The sequence below is a fragment of the Scyliorhinus torazame genome, chromosome 14 (genome assembly GCF_047496885.1).
Source record: "Scyliorhinus torazame isolate Kashiwa2021f chromosome 14, sScyTor2.1, whole genome shotgun sequence".
Lineage (NCBI taxonomy): Eukaryota > Metazoa > Chordata > Chondrichthyes > Carcharhiniformes > Scyliorhinidae > Scyliorhinus > Scyliorhinus torazame.
The window spans coordinates 45,478,684-45,494,784 of record NC_092720.1 but is presented as its reverse complement, the minus strand read 5'-3'; the positions used below and the strand labels follow the sequence as shown (position 1 = coordinate 45,494,784).

The 16,101-nt window shown below is 48.6% G+C and overlaps 1 protein-coding gene across 3 annotated transcripts in view; it reads left to right on the top strand.

Moving 5' to 3' along the window:
• sphkap (SPHK1 interactor, AKAP domain containing) overlaps positions 1-16,101 on the top strand; it is a 667,284-nt gene that overhangs the window by 199,874 nt on the left and 451,309 nt on the right. The window lies entirely within an intron of this gene.

The following is a 16,101-nucleotide window of genomic DNA, read 5'->3' as shown; positions in this document are numbered from 1 at the left end:
CCCTCCTTGTCACCTCAACGTTCACCAGTGTTTTCCTGCTCTAGGGGGGCTCAGCCACTCAGAAATTCATGATGCTCTGCATTGTCTGCTGATAGGATCAACAATGAGCCTATCAGCAAATGCAGAGCAATCAGGCTCTGATTGGTGCCCACAGACACTGACTGGCATGGGGCCCCCTGCCCCATTGGCAGGGTCCCTCTGCCTAAGCATGACAGCCAGGATTCTCCGTCCCGCCTTACCCATTTTCTGGTGCGGCGCCCCACCGTGTCATAATATCCACTCATGTACATAATGTACATAATTATGTACAGCAATCAGGAAGTTCAATACAACAGTGTTGGACCATCTCCTGTGTCAGAAGCCTGTTTCTAGTTTCACTGCATCCAGTTGCAGCCAACGTTGAACCAACTTACATAACACATCACCCCCCATGCCAGCGGTGGAATTCCCCCGTCCCGGCAGCCAACCAATGGGATTTTCCATTGTGGATTTTCCATTGTGGTGCACTGCCGGCGAAGCGAAGGATCCCGTCGACGGAGAATCCAGCCCAGTTTGTTTCATTGTACGTCCAGCCCTGACAGTGTGTAAAAGTTTGCAGTGATATAGGTACAGAATGACATAATTACATCGACAATCATGTATCTGCTTAAAGTATCTTGAAAATCAGCAGTAATGGTCAACAACCATCATGAATCTTAGATTTCAGTTGAATGTTCTTTGGAGTTTAGAGAAATACTGTGTGATAATGAAAATTGATGGAGTGGAAAATCGATCTCTCTGTGTAGAGATGGCTCTGTGACACGTTCGATGTTTTTTGTTGAAGCAAGCAATATCATTGCTTCTATACTGGAGGACTGTTTGCTCCACTGGCAGCATCCATGGCCGATCATAAATACTCTTAAAATTGTTCAGTGTTAATCCTCTATTTTATATAGAACAGTGTCATTTTTGTTCCATTCCATATTCAATATCACGAATCTTGACAATCAAGGTGTCAGAAGTTTAATTTAGTTAGGAGGATATAATTGTACCTCAGTTGAGGGGAGGGACCTGACCATTTCACACTTGCTACTGAAAACCACCTTTCACAGACAGTAGTCAAATACGTCAACTTAATTTCTTTCATTAGATGTAATTGAGCTGCAAACCGGCTGCATAATATATGGGGGAACAGCTGGAATTAACATGATCTAATCCTGGGCTCCAACTGGCAATAAATATATGGAATATGATATAATCTTAACCCCCTCCCAAAATGACTTACTTAATTTCTGCTAGTTATCTATTATGCTCTAAACAAACCACCTAATCAATGTGATTAGTTTACAGCTGAAACTCAATTATTGATTGTCCTGTTTGTAAAACATATTTGAACCCCTGAAGTGAATTACTGTTTGCATTTCTGAGAGGTTTTGTTATTCTCCCTTGTTTAGAGAGAAAGCACAGGTTAGGAGAACAGTCAGCCTTGCTAACTGAACCCCGACGGTCTTATCAGTGGCTCCCTCAGTGACCCGAATCCAGTTCAGTGTTAATCCTCTATTTTAGGCAGCAGTCCAGGCGAAGATCTCTTGTGTTTACTTAACCTTTTTTGTGTGGTTTATCTTGCCAGTTCTGTCATGAATTCCTGCACTGATGCACTATCAATTACGACAAGACGGGAGTAGAGAGTAATCGAGGCTTTATTACACAGAGATGTGTGGCCTCCTACAGCTGCTGCCGAAATGGCTGCTGTTCGGAGAGCACACACATTTATACTCCGCCTACTGGGCGGAACCAGCAGGCAGGGATCTACCCCCGTACCTGCAGTGCATGGGCCTTACCATAATACTCTCGTATACAGTGCAGTATATACAATATAATACAACAGTGGTGACTACCACATTCACCCCCTGTTAAAAATGAGTCCAGCGGGAGTGGTGGAAAACTATTTACATACAGGCTGTCATTAAAATTTCAGAGAAGGTTACAAATTTAGACGGTCGGGCGCCTTGATCCGTCGTTGAGAGCGCCGCAGTGCTGGTGGCGAGTCAGGCGTCGGCTCGGTCGTCGGTGACTCCGGGAGCATGTCGACATCCTCTTCATCCCCGGGTGGGACCAAGGCGAGGACAGATTGCCCTGAAGCGGGGGCTGTGGTGGGGTGCACTGGGGGAAGGGAGGGTGGCGCCGGGGCAGGGGGTGTGTGTGTGGGGACCCAGCTGGTGCCAGGTCCCTGAGGGAGACTGTGTCTTGGCGGCAGTCGGGGTACGCTGCGTAGGTGTACTGCGGGTTTGCGTGGGGTATCTGTACCCTCTCAACCAACGGATCCACCTTGTGGAGCCGCACGTGCTTGCGGAGGAGAACGGGTCCTGGAGCTGCCAGCCACGTTGGGAGCGAAACCCCGGAGGTGGACTTCCTGCGGAAGGCAAAGAGACGTTCATGGGGGGTTTCATTAGTCGCCGTGCACATGAGCAACCGAATGGAGTGAAGGGAGTCGGGGAGGACCTCCTGCCAGCGGGAGGCCGAGATATTTCTGGACCGTAGGGCCAGCTGGACGGCCTTCCAGACTGTCCCATTCTCCCGCTCCACCTGCCCGTTTCCCCGGTGGCTGTAGCTGGTCATCCTGCTCGAGGCAATGCCCCGGTTGAGCAGGCACTGGTGCAGCTCATTGCTCATAAATGAGGATCCCCAGTCGCTGTGGACGTAGGCGGGGAAACCGAACAGAGCGAAGATGGTGTTGAGGGCTTTGATGACGGTGGCAGACGTCATGTCGGGGCATGGGATGGTCAAGGGGAATCTGGAATATTCGTCGACCACATTGAGAAAATACGTGTTGCGGTCGGTGGAGGGAAGGGGCCCTTTGAAGTCCACGCTGAGGCGTTCAAAGGGGTGGGAGGCCTTCACCAGGCGTGCACGGTCTGGCCGGTAGAAGTGCGGTTTACACTCCGTGCAGACTTGGCAGTCTCTGGTGATAGCCCTGACTTCCTCGATGGAGTAGGGTAGATTGCGGGCCTTAATGAAGTGATAAAAGCGGGTGACCCTGGGTGACAGAGATCGTTGTGCAGGGTCCGGAGTCGGTCCACTTGTGCGCTGGCACATGTGCCTCGGGACAGGGCATCGGGGGGCTCGTTGAGCTTACCGGGGTGATACAAAATCTCGTAATTAAAGGTGGAGAGCTCGATCCTCCACCGCAAGATTTTATCGTTTTTGATCTTACCCCGCTGTGTGTCGTTAAACATTAAGTTAACCGACCATTGGTCTGTGAGGAGAGTGAATCTCCTGTCAGCGAGGTAATGCCTCCAGTGCCGCACAGCTTCAACGATAGCTTGGACCTCCTTTTCGACGGAGAAGTGCCGAATTTCGGAGGCATGGAGGGTGCGGGAAAAGAATGCAACGGGGCTGTCTGCCTGGTTGAGGGTGGCGGCCAGAGCGACGTCTGATGCATCGCTCTCGATTTGGAAGGGGAGCATCTCGTCGCCCGCGTGCATCGCGGCCTTGGTGATGTCGGCCTTGATACGGTTGAAGGCCTGGTGAGCCTCGGCCGTCAGTGGGAAACCGGTGGAGTGGATGAATGGGCAGGCCTTGTCTGCACAGTTAGGGACCCACTGGGCGTAGTACGAAAAGAACCCCAAACATCGTTTGATGGCCTTATTGCAGTGGGGAAGGGGGAGTTCCATGAGGGGGTGCAAGCGATCGGAGTCGGGCCCTAGAACTCCGTTCTGAACCACATAGCCGAGGATGGCTAATCGGTTCGTGCTGAACACACACTTCTCCTTGTTCTAGGTTAGGTTGAGGAGTTTGGCGGTGTGAAGAAATTTGGAAAGGTTAGCGTCGTGGTCCTGCTGGTCGTGGCCGCAGATGGTGACGTTATCCAGGTATGGGAAAGTGACCCGCAGTCTGTACCGGCCAACCATTCGATCCATCTCCCGTTGGAAGACCGAGACCCCATTAGTGACGCCGAAGGGAACCCTAAGGAAATGGTAAAGGCGGCCGTCCGCTTCAAACGCGGTGTACGGGCGGTCCGCCTTGCGAATGGGGAGCTGGTGGTAGGCAGATTTCAGGTCCACTGTCGAGAAGATCCGGTCCTGTGCAATCTGATTGACCATATCAGATATGCGTGGGAGGGGGTACGCGTCGAGCGGCGTGTACCGATTGATGGTCTGACTGTAGTCAACGACCATCCTGTTTTTCTCCCCCGTTTTCACCATTACCACTTGGGCTCTCCAGGGGCTGTTGCTGGCCTCGATGATGCCTTCCTGCAGCAGCCGCTGGACCTCAGACCTGATGAGGGTCCTGTCCTGGGCGCTGTACCTTCTGCTCCTGGTGGCGACGGGTTTGCAATCCGGGGTGAGGTTTGCAAACAGAGAAGGAGGGTCAACCATAAGGGTCGTGAGGCCGCAGACAGTAAGGGGTGGTAGGGGCCCGCCAAATTTCAGGGTTAGGCTCTGGAGATTGCTCTGAAGTCCAAGCCGAGTAGCAATACAGCGCAGAGGCTGGGGAGGACGTAGAGCCGGAAGCCGTTGAACTCTACGCCCTGGATGCTGAGGGTGGCGATGCAGTACCCCTGGATCACCATGGAGTGGGATCTAGAGGCCAGGGAGATTCTTTGGTTAATGGAGTGTACCGCGAGGGAGCAGCGCCTTACCGTATCGGGGTGGATGAAGCTCTCAGTGCTCCCGGAGTCCAGAAGGCAGGATATCTCATGCCCGTCGACCTTCACCTTTGTCGACGTGGTCACGAGGTTGTGCGGTTGGGACTGGCCGATCGTGTTGGAGGCGAGAGGCAGCTGGTCGTCAGCGGTTGCTGGCGATGAGCGGCCTGATGAGGTGCCCGTCAGGCAGGGGTCCTGAGGCGGGGAAGATGGCGGCGCCCTCGGGCTGCACGTGTCCTTAGACAGGCAAGATGGCTCCGCCCATTAGTTGTGAGGCAAGCAAGACGGCGCGCCCACGGGCTGCACGTGTTGTGAGGGGAGCAAGATGGCGGCGCCCACAGGCCGCACGTGGTCTGAGGCAAGGAAGATGGTGGCGCCCACTGGCCACACGCGGGGGGTGCAGGGACAGTAGCGGCGATTGAGCGGGCCTGGCACGCTGCAGCAAAATGTCCCTTCTTGCAGCAGGCCTTGCAGAGCTCGCTCTGCACCGGGCAGCGCTGCCGGGGGTGTTTTGTCTGTCCGCAGAAGTAGCACTTGGGTCCCCCGGGGTTGGTTGGCTGCCGCGCAGCGCAGGCGTGTGGTTGGCTGGGGGCAGTCGCTGATGGGGTCCTCGATGGGGTGGGCGCTGGCGGGGTCCACGATGCCCAGGAGGGGTGAGCCGTGCGGTCCGGGGCATACGCCTATACGTTGCGTGAGGCGACAGCGAGCGAGAGCGCTAGTTTCTTGGTTGCCGCGAGGTCAAGCGTAGCCCCTTCTAAGAGGCACTGGCGGATGCAGGCCGACCCTATGCCTGTAACGAACGCGTCTCTCATTAGCAGGTTAGAATGTTCAGGAGCCGAAATGGCCTGGCAATCACAGTCTCTGTGAGAGCAGAGCATGCCAGAAATCTTCCACACACTCACCGGGAAGTTGGTGCCGCGTGGACAGGAGGTGCCTGGTCTGCTGAGCGTAGTTCTCCTTCAGTAGCGCCATGGCCTCTGCGTAGATAGGCGCGTCCTGGATGAGGGGAAAGACATCGGAGCTCAGCCGCGTGTACAGAATCTGGAGCTTCTGTGCTTCTGGGATTGGGTCTGTCGCAGATCCGATGTATGCTTCAAAGCAAGCTAGCTAATGTGCGAAGTCCTTTTTGCCGTTGTCAGCTTGAGGATGCAGCTGCAGGCGATCCGGCTTGATGCCGAGATCCATCTTTGTAAAATCTCTGTGTAATAAATTGATGCACTATCAATTACGACGAGATGAGAGTAGAGAGTAATCGAGGCTTTATTACACAGAGTTGTGTGGCCTCCTACAGCTGCAGTTCGGAGAGCACACACATTTATACTCCGCTTACTGGGCGGAGCCAGAAGGCAGGGATCTACCCCCGTACCTGTAGTACAGGGGCCTTACCGTAATACCCTCGTATGCAGTGCAGTATATACAATATAATACAACAGTGGTGACTACCACATGCACAAAACAACGTTCATTTTGTAAGTTCAAAACAAAATGGAAGTTTTTGTTTTGCACATGGCCCAGATCAAAAGAAACCAACTGTTCTTTTTATGAAGTTTTTCTGTTCCAAGAAATTCTTCATGCGTTCAGTGTTGACGTTGGACTCTTCGGAATGTACTGTCTGGTTTCCAAATCCTGCTGTTTGATTTACAGGAAGGATTCAAATTTATGCAGGAAGGTTAGTGACACAAATACATAATAGCACCTTTCTGAAATTGATATTTGGAGTGAGAAACTTTAATAACTGCATCATTTACAGGGTTAGAAAGGCATTTCCTTAAAGAAGCTGGCCTTCCAACTCCAACTGGCGCATCCAACAGTGATTCTTTTTTTGATTGCTATTTGAAAGTGCAATTTTAATGAAGACAAATATATTAATAGTCCATCATTAAACAGCAGAAAATTAGTACAATTTGAAGGGACTGATGCACTTTGTTAGGAAGCTGCATCAAAGGGTTTCTCTGTGGATTTCAGAAGATGGTTATTACCACAGCTGCAGCTGAGTGCCCAGATGGACAACCTACTCCCATTCCTCTGCCAATTGCTTTCTGAAGCTGACAGTTTGTACACATGCATGAGCAGTCTTTGTTCAGTTTTTCCTTTCTTCATTGGGCAGGGCTTACATTGCTACAACAGAGATCATTTAAAGTAATACTGGAAGTGGTAACTTGGCTTAGTGGTTGCATTACGATACAGCAGGTTGGGGTATCAAGCCCCACTTCACAACTTGAGTACATAATTTAGATTGACATTATAGTGCATGTCGTGACATCTTGGTCTATTGCGTGGTCAATTCCAGCCCCACTTGACCCGGAGTCATAACACAGGTGAAATTAAAGTTACTTAAATATCTAATGTCTTTGGTCTGATCCCGATTAAGTACAGCCACAGGTTTGTAAATTTTAACACGTATAACCTTTTATTATTCAACATTAATGGGGCGGCACCGTGGTGCAGTGGTTAGCACTGCTGCCTCCCGGCACTGAGGACCCCGGTTCGATCCCGGCCCCGGGTCACTGTGCATGTGGAGTTTGCACATTCTTCCTGTGTCTGTGTGGGTCTCACCCCCACAACCCAAATATTTGCAGGTTAGGTGAATTGGCTATGCTAAATTGCCCCTTAATTGGAGAAAAAAAGAATTGGGTACTTTAAATTTATTTATTTATTTTTAATAACTTTAGTGTACCCAATTCATTTTTTCCAATTAAGGGGCAATTTAGCCTGACCAATACACCTAGCCTGCAAATCTTTTGGGTTATGGGGGCGAAACCCATGCAAACACGGGGAAAATGTGCAAACTCCACACGGACAGTGACCCAGAGCCGGGATCAAACCTGGGACCTCAGCGCCATGAGGCAGCAAGGCTAACCCACTGCGCCACCGTGCTGCCCGTTTAAATTTATTTTTAAAATGATTGTGGTGTGCCTCCGGCAGACTCTGTGCCTCTTTCCTCGAGGTTTCGTTCTCGCTGGATTCACCCTCGCATTTTCGGGTTTGTTTTTGGAATGCAATTTTAAACTACCTCCTTGAAGCTGTTGCTCCTGAGGGTTTCCAAAAGGGTTCTCATCCTTTAAGAACATATCACATTTAGCCTTTAAGATTGGGTTTTTAAGCAAAGTCAAGTTACAGTAATTCTTCTTGCTTTTGGTATGTTCATTGGACTTCAGATGCTGCTGTACAGTGTAAAATGGGAAAGGAATGTTGGTGTGGAAGACTGCAGTCTGAGCAGCTCCAACTCTTTTCATTTGGTCATCTGGAGCAACTCCCATCCAAACATCCTTCATGAGGTTCTGTTTTGGCTCCTTTTGCTCCCGTTGTTGTCGTTATTTACGATCAGCAATCTTTTCATTCATATTGACCATTGATGCAAGTCAGCAGCACTTTTTCCAAACTGAATGTTCTCTCCAATGAACTCGGGAGTTGCCTCATGGTAAGGAATTTTGAGGTACATCTCAATTTCTTCTGGCTCTGTGGTTCAGAATTTACAAAGGGAGACATTCCAGTCATCCGGAATTTTTCAGCATACCTTTGACCTTTATTTTTGCCAAGGCGTTCCGTATGCGCTTCACCCTTTGCTTCTCGATCTTGAACCACATTTGTTACAGTATGCTGAGCCTTTGTCACCTTGGCCCTAGCACTACTAGCCGGAGCTTTGGCCACAGTTGCTTTTGGAACTTTTTAAGCAGCTGCTACTTTCTGTTCGGTTAGGCTTTTGGTTGAGTCTGCTTCAGACTCCAACATCAGATTCACCTTGGTCCAGTTTAGCTTGATTCTCTCCAGCCAGGTTCTCCCCATTCGAGCTGGATTGTTACTTTTAACGATGTGAAGGGACAAGTCTGCACACTGTCCATTTAGCTGCACATTTACATCGATACGGCCCCTCAACGGAACCATTTCTCTGGTATAGGTTTTGATTATTATCTTTGAGGGTTTCAAGGCGACATGTCATAGATTCTTTTAGTAAACAGTTTCTGGGACCAACGCATTGGCTGCACCAGTGTTCACCTCTATTTTCACAGGTTGTCTGTCCAGTAAAGGAGTGACCCAGTAATGCTTTGTTGCACCCCAATGGCCAGTACGTTCAATGACAGTTTGTCATCTGACTGTGACTCTGGTGCCTTTTCGTATCACATGGACATTCTTCCCTCTATTCGATTTTTCACTTGATATATTTGGTTCTTGAATTTTATAATTCTTGTTTGAAACTTGTTGTTTCTTTCTCCAACAAGCATGTTTGATGTGCCCCCTTTTTACCACAAGTCTTGCATTTTGCACCTTTACCCCAGAAATCGGTTGCTGTGTGCCCAGTTGTTGCATATTGATAGCAATTTTGAACCTGCATCTATGTTTGGGTTTCATGGATTTTAATGTTCAAGCTTAATTGTTGCGCTTCTTTAGCTGCTAGTTCCATAGAGATCACGACTTCTAAAGCCTTCTTCATGTCTAAGTTGCTTTTTGGTAACAGCCTTTTCTGGATACCTTATATCTTTCCTCCTTAGCCCACACGCTAGACCATCTCTAATGGTGTCATTCAAGACATCTCCAAATTCACAGAATTCAGCTAATTTCTTTAAAGTATTTACGGATTGTGTGATCGATCCATCTTTTTGCTGGTTGCATTTGTGAACCTGAACTTTTTGCCAATGATCAAGGGTTTAGGTGAGAGGTGGTCCTGCAATATTTCTACTATTTCACCATAGGTTTTTGCACCTGTTTTTTGTTTTTCTGGTTGCACCAGGTTTCACAAGAGGGTGAAAGTCCCCCCGTCCCCCGTCCCCACCCGCCATCATCATGCTCAGGAAAATTGGGACTACTATGCCTGCCGCAATTTTGTTTGCCTGGATAAAGTATTTGAATCTTCCTGTGTATGAATTGCAGCATTCGGTGCTTTCATCATTTGGTCCCATGGTGCCAAAAACCCCAGCCATTTTTACTGTGGGAAGTCTTGCATAAGCACAAGTGTGACAAAATGTATTTAGCACTATCTCACTTCTTTTTTTCCCCCTTTCAAATAAGGTAATCCTGAGCTCAGCCTGTTCCTTTCCGGGTTTTACAAGGGGTGTCCCAATATTCCCCTAGCTCTCAATTAATTGTTGCTGGGTATTTGATATTTTGTTTGCTACTCACAGTAGAAGGAGTAACTCACAGTAGAAGGGGGATGTAAAAGGGGTGGTGGAGTTGCGCTACTGGTTAGGGAGGATATCACAGCTGTACTACGGGAGGACACCCCAGAGGGCAGTGAGGCTATATGGGTAGAGATCAGGAATAAGAAGGGTGCAGTCACAATGTTGGGGGTTTACTACAGGCCTCCCAACAGCCAGCGGGAGATAGAGGAGCAGATAGGCAGACAGATTTTGGAAAAGAGTAAAAACAACAGGGTTGTGGTGATGGGAGACTTCAACTTCCCCAATATTGACTGGGACTCACTTAGTGCCAGGGGCTTAGACGGGGCAGAGTTTGTAAGGAGCATCCAGGAGGGCTTCTTAAAACAAGATGTAGACAGTCCAACTAGGGAAGGGGCGGTACTGGACCTGGTATTGGGGAATGAGCCCGGCCAGGTGGTAGAAGTTTCAGTAGGGAAGCATTTCGGGAACAGTGACCACAATTCAGTAAGTTTTAAAGTGCTGGTGGACAAGGATAAGAGTGGTCCTAGGGTGAATGTGCTAAATTGGGGGAAGGCTAATTATAACAATATTAGGCGGGAACTGAAGAACCTAGATTGGGGGCGGATGTTTGAGGGCAAATCAACATCTGACATGTGGGAGGCTTTCAAGTGTCAGTTGAAAGACACTCTTTTGAGATCCAAAAAGAAGAGGTGTTGGGTGTTGAGATCCAAAAAGAAGAAGAGGTGTTGGGTGTCTTAAAAAATATTAAGGTAGATAAGTCCCCAGGGCCTGATGGGATCTACCCCAGAATACTGAAGGAGGCTGGAGAGGAAATTGCTGAGGCCTTGACAGAAATCTTTGGATCCTCGCTGTCTTCGGGGGATGTCCCGGAGGACTGGAGAATAGCCAATGTTGTTCCTCTGTTTAAGAAGGGTAGCAAGGATAATCCCGGGAACTACAGGCCGGTGAGCCTTACTTCAGTGGTAGGGAAATTACTGGAGAGAATTCTTCGAGACAGGATCTACTCCCATTTGGAAGCAAATGGACGTATTAGTGAGAGGCAGCACGGTTTTGTGAAGGGGAGGTCGTGTCTCACTAACTTGATAGAGTTTTTCGAGGAGGTCACTAAGATGATTGATGCAGGTAGGGCAGTGGATGTTGTCTATATGAGCTTCAGTAAGGCCTTTGACAAGGTCCCTCATGGTAGACTAGTACAAAAGGTGAAGTCACACGGGATCAGGGGTGAGCTGGCAAGGTGGATACAGAACGGGCTAGGCCATAGAAGGCAGAGAGTAGCAATGGAAGGATGCTTTTCTAATTGGAGGGCTGTGACCAGTGGTGTTCCACAGGGATCAGTGCTGGGGCCTTTGCTCTTTGTAGTATATATAAATGATTTGGAGGAAAATGTAACTGGTCTGATTAGTAAGTTTGCAGACGACACAAAGGTTGGTGGAATTGCGGATAGCGATGAGGACTGTCGGAGGATACAGCAGGATTTAGATTGTTTGGAGACTTGGGCGGAGAGATGGCAGATGGAGTTTAATCCGGACAAATGTGAGGTAATGCATTTTGGAAGGTCTAATGCAGGTAGGGAATATACGGTGAATGGTAGAACCCTCAAGAGTATTGAAAGTCAAAGAGAGTGTCCACAGGTCACTGAAAGGGGCAACACAGGTGGAGAAGGTAGTCAAGAAGGCATACGGCATGCTTGCCTTCATTGGCCGGGGCATTGAGTATAAGAATTTGCAAGTCATGTTGCAGCTGTATAGAACCTTAGTTAGGCCACACTTGGGGTATAGTGTTCAATTCTGGTCGCCACACTACCAGAAGGATGTGGAGGCTTTAGAGAGGGTGCAGAAGAGATTTACCAGAATGTTACCTGGTATGGAGGGCATTAGCTATGAGGAGCGGTTGAATAAACTCGGTTTGTTCTCACTGGAACGAAGGAGGTTGAGGGGCGACCTGATAGAGGTATACAAAATTATGAGGGGCATAGACAGAGTGGATAGTCAGAGGCTTTTCCCCAGGGTAGAGGGGTCAATTACTAGGGGGCATAGGTTTAAGGTGAGAGGGGCAAGGTTTAGAGTAGATGTACGAGGCAAGTTTTTTACGCAGAGGATAGTGGGTGCCTGGAACTCGCTACCGGAGGAGGTGGTGGAAGCAGGGACGATAGTGACATTTAAGGGGCATCTTGACAAATACATGAATAGGATGGGAATAGAGGGATACAGACCCAGGAAGTGTAGAAGATTGTAGTTTAGTCGGGCAGCATGGTCGGCACGGGCTTGGAGGGCCGAAGGGCCTGTTCCTGTGCTGTACATTTCTTTGTTCTTTGTTCTTTGAAAGGAATTCAGGACCTGCATGTTCCCGCGAGGAAGAAGGATAAATACGGCAATTTTTGGGAACCTTGGATAACGAGAGAAATTGTAGGCCTCGTCAAAAAGAAAAAGGAGGCATGTGTCAGGGCTAAAAGGCTGGGAACAGACGAAGCCTGTGTGGAATATAAGAAAAGTAGGAAGGAACTTAAGCAAGGAGTCAGGAGGGCTAGAAGGGGTCACGAAAAGTCATTGGCAAATAGGGTTAAGGAAAATCCCAAGGCTTTTTACACGTACATAAAAAGCAAGAGGGTAGCCAGGGAAAGGGTTGGCCTACTGAAGGATAAGCAAGGGAATCTATGTGTGGAGCCAGAGGAAATGGGTGAAGTACTAAATTAATACTTTGCATCAGTATTCACCAAAGAGAAGGAATTGGTAGATGTTGAGTCTGGAGAAGGGTGTGTAGATAGCCTGGGTCACATTGAGATCCAAAAAGATGAGGTGTTGGGCGTCTTAAAAAATATTAAGGTAGATAAGTCCCCAGGGCCTGATGGGATCTACCCCAGAATACTGAAGGAGGCTGGAGAGGAAATTGCTGAGGCCTTGACAGAAATCTTGGGATCCTCACTGTCTTCAGGTGATGTCCCGGAGGACTGGAGAATAGCCAATGTTGTTGCTCTGTTTAAGAAGGGTAGCAAGGATAATCCAGGGAACTACAGGCCGGTGAGCCTTACGTCACTGGTAGGGAAATTACTGGAGAGAATTCTTCGAGACAGGATCTACTCCCATTTGGAAGCAAATGGACGTATTAGTGAGAGGCAGCATGGTTTTGTGACGAGGAGGTCGTGTCTTACTAACTTGATAGAGTTTTTTGAGGAGGTCACAAAGATGATTGATGCAGGTCGGGCAGTGGATGCTGTCTATATGGACTTCAGTGAGGCCTTTGACAAGGTCCCTCATGGTAGACTAGTACAAAAGGTGAAGTCACACGGGATCAGGGGTGAGCTGGCAAGGTGGATACAGAACTGGCTAGGTCATAGAAGGCAGAGAGTAGCAATGGAAGGATGCTTTTCTAATTGGAGGGCTGTGACCAGTGGTGTTCCGCAGGGATCAGTGCTGGGACCTTTGCTGTTTGTAGTATATGTAAATGATTTGGAGGAAATGTAACTGGTCTGATTAGTAAGTTTGCAGACGACACAAAGGTTAGTGGAATTGCGGATAGCGATGAGGACTGTCAGAGGATACAGCAGGATTTAGATTGTTTGGAGACTTGGGCGGAGAGATGGCAGATGGAGTTTAATCCGGACAAATGTGAGGTAATGCATTTTGGAAGGTCTAATGCAGGTAGGGAATATACAGTGAATGGTAGAACCCTCAAGAGTATTGAAAGTCAGAGAGATCTAGGAGTACAGGTCCACAGGTCACTGAAAGGGGAAACACAGGTGGAGAAGGTAGTCAAGAAGGCATACGGCATGCTTGCCTTCATTGGCCGGGGCATTGAGTATAAGAATTGGCAAGTCATGTTGCAGCTGTATAGAACTTTAGTTAGGCCACACTTGGAGTATAGTGTTCAATTTTGGTCGCCACACTACCAGAAGGATGTGGAGGCTTTACAGAGGGCGCAGAAGAGATTTACCAGAATGTTGCCTGGTATGGAGGGCATTAGCTATGAGGAGCGGTTGAATAAACTCGGTTTGTTCTCACTGGAACGACGGAGGTTGAGGGGCGACCTGATAGAGGTCTACAAAATTATGAGGGGCATAGACAGAGTGGATAGTCAGAGGCTTTTCCCCAGGGTAGAGGGGTCAATTACTAGGGGGCATAGGTTTAAGGTGAGAGGGGCAAGGTTTAGAGTAGATGTACGAGGCAAGTTTTTTTACACAGAGGGTAGTGGGTGCCTGGAACTCGTTACCGGAGGAGGTGGTGGAAGCAGGGACGATAGTGACATTTAAGAGGCATCTTGACAAACACATGAATAGGATGGGAATAGAAGGATACGGACCCAGGAAGTGTAGAAGATTGTAGTTTAGTCGGGCAGCATGGTCAGCGCGGGTTTGGAGGGCCGAAGGGCCTGTTCCTGTGCTGTACATTTCTTTGTTCTTTGTTCCAGAACTTTCAAGTAGAAAGCTTCCATTGATGCTGTTGTCGCCAAAATCTTGTTTGAATTTTGGGTCCTTCAATGGCTGTTTGGCACTCCCCCATTTCCAGCTTTGGTGTCTTCCTCTTTACGCAATGTTTTTAGCTTTTTAATCCTTTTTGGATGGTAACTGCGGGGTTCAACAATTTTTCTTACTCCACCAGATTTCTGACTTTTGGGTGTTTGAAGTGTGGATCGACCAGCTCTTTGCCAGTTTCTTTGTGATATTTTTGAAGGATAGGCTTGCAGACCATGAAGGTACAAAACAAGCAAGAGCTTTATTAGAAAGCTGTTTTCTCACAGGTTGCTGGAATAGACTGACTGTTAGCCCGCTTAAACTGCTGATCAGTATGTCACGTGATCGAACTCTTAGAGTGACATTGTTCCAATGAGGAACAAGCATGATACACAACAACTTGGACAACGGTACCGTGGCTAAGTTAGCTTCCAGGCTTGAGCTAATCAAGTCACCCTTTGAATACCCGGACAATGTATTTTTCTGAACACCACAGGCTGTTGGAGAAGGAAGGTCACATGACAAGCCAACCCTTTGTCAGTTTTAAGCACATGTTTTCTCAGCAGAACCATGGAAAAGTCCCTCCTGCCTCTTTTTTTCTTCAACCCACCCGATGAGCTTTGAGCCATGAATACCCAGGGATGCACAGCTGCTGACAGAGATTACAGTCTCCCGAAGAGCAACCAACCCAGTCATCAACATCTTTAAATCGGAAGCAACAAGACCATCAAATTCAACCCGCAGCCAGATGTGTCACACAAAATACAGACTGTCCCCACTTTTATATTTTTTTATGGACCCCAAACTTATCCTTTCCCACTCTGTAATCAGCATTTGCGTCTGTGTGAAAGGTAGGTCAGTTTAAGTATAAGAAAGTTAACTTCTACCCTTGTTAAACTCAAGAAAGGCTGTCTTATTGGTTCTTTTGTGGTCACAGCGTGTAAATAGTTACGTATTCATTGAATTGGCAAGTATACCTGTGATAGTCTGTGTAGAGATATTACAGTACCTGGTAATGCTGGAACACCATTGGTAGATATTGTATGTTTCCCATTGGTCAAGCTGTATGGTAACTCCGCCCTGAAAGGCGGGGTATAAAAGCCTGTGCCGCCCCAGCAGCCTTCTTTCTGTATCTGAGCTGCTGGGGGGAAACATTTTGCTTATTAAAGCCTTCAGTTGGACTACAACTTCGCTTTAGTGGTCATTGATCGTGCATCAATTTAATAAGCTAGATTTAAAAGGATGGAGCTCCGAATCAAGACAGAGTGTCTGCAACTCAGCCCCCACGCGGCAAACTCAGCGGCAACCTTCAAGCACTGGCTGGCGTTTTTTAATAGATATCTCGGAATGGCCGAAAACACACCCACAGGAGAGCAGAAATTGTAAGTCCTGCACTTGAGGGTGAGCCCAGAAATTTACAGCCTCATCGAGGACGCGGACGACTTCGATGCAGCAATGGAGCTGCTAAAAGGACATTATCGCCCGGTAAACCAGGTCTACGCCCGACATCTGCTAGCAACGAGGTGACAAATCCCTGGGGAATCGTTGCAAGAATTCTACCGTGCGCTCCTGATGTTGGGGAGAAACTGCAGCTGCCCGCAGGTTTTGGTGAGCGACAACACAGAACTTTTGATCCGGGACGCTTTTGTTGCAGGTATGCTGTCCTCCCAAATCCGCCAGCGATTGCTGGAGAAAGACACCCTCGGCCTCAAGGAGGCACGGGCCCTTGCAGGCTCCCTGGATGTGGTTTCCCGAAACACCCGTGCTTATGTCCCCCACGGCGTGGCAGCCCCCTGGGTAGCATGAAACCCCCCCCGCGGCCGACCCCGAGACATCTCCCATTCCCCCCACAAGCTTGTGCTGCAAGGCGGCCTGGCAACCCCAGGGGGCTCGCTGCTACTTTTCCGGGC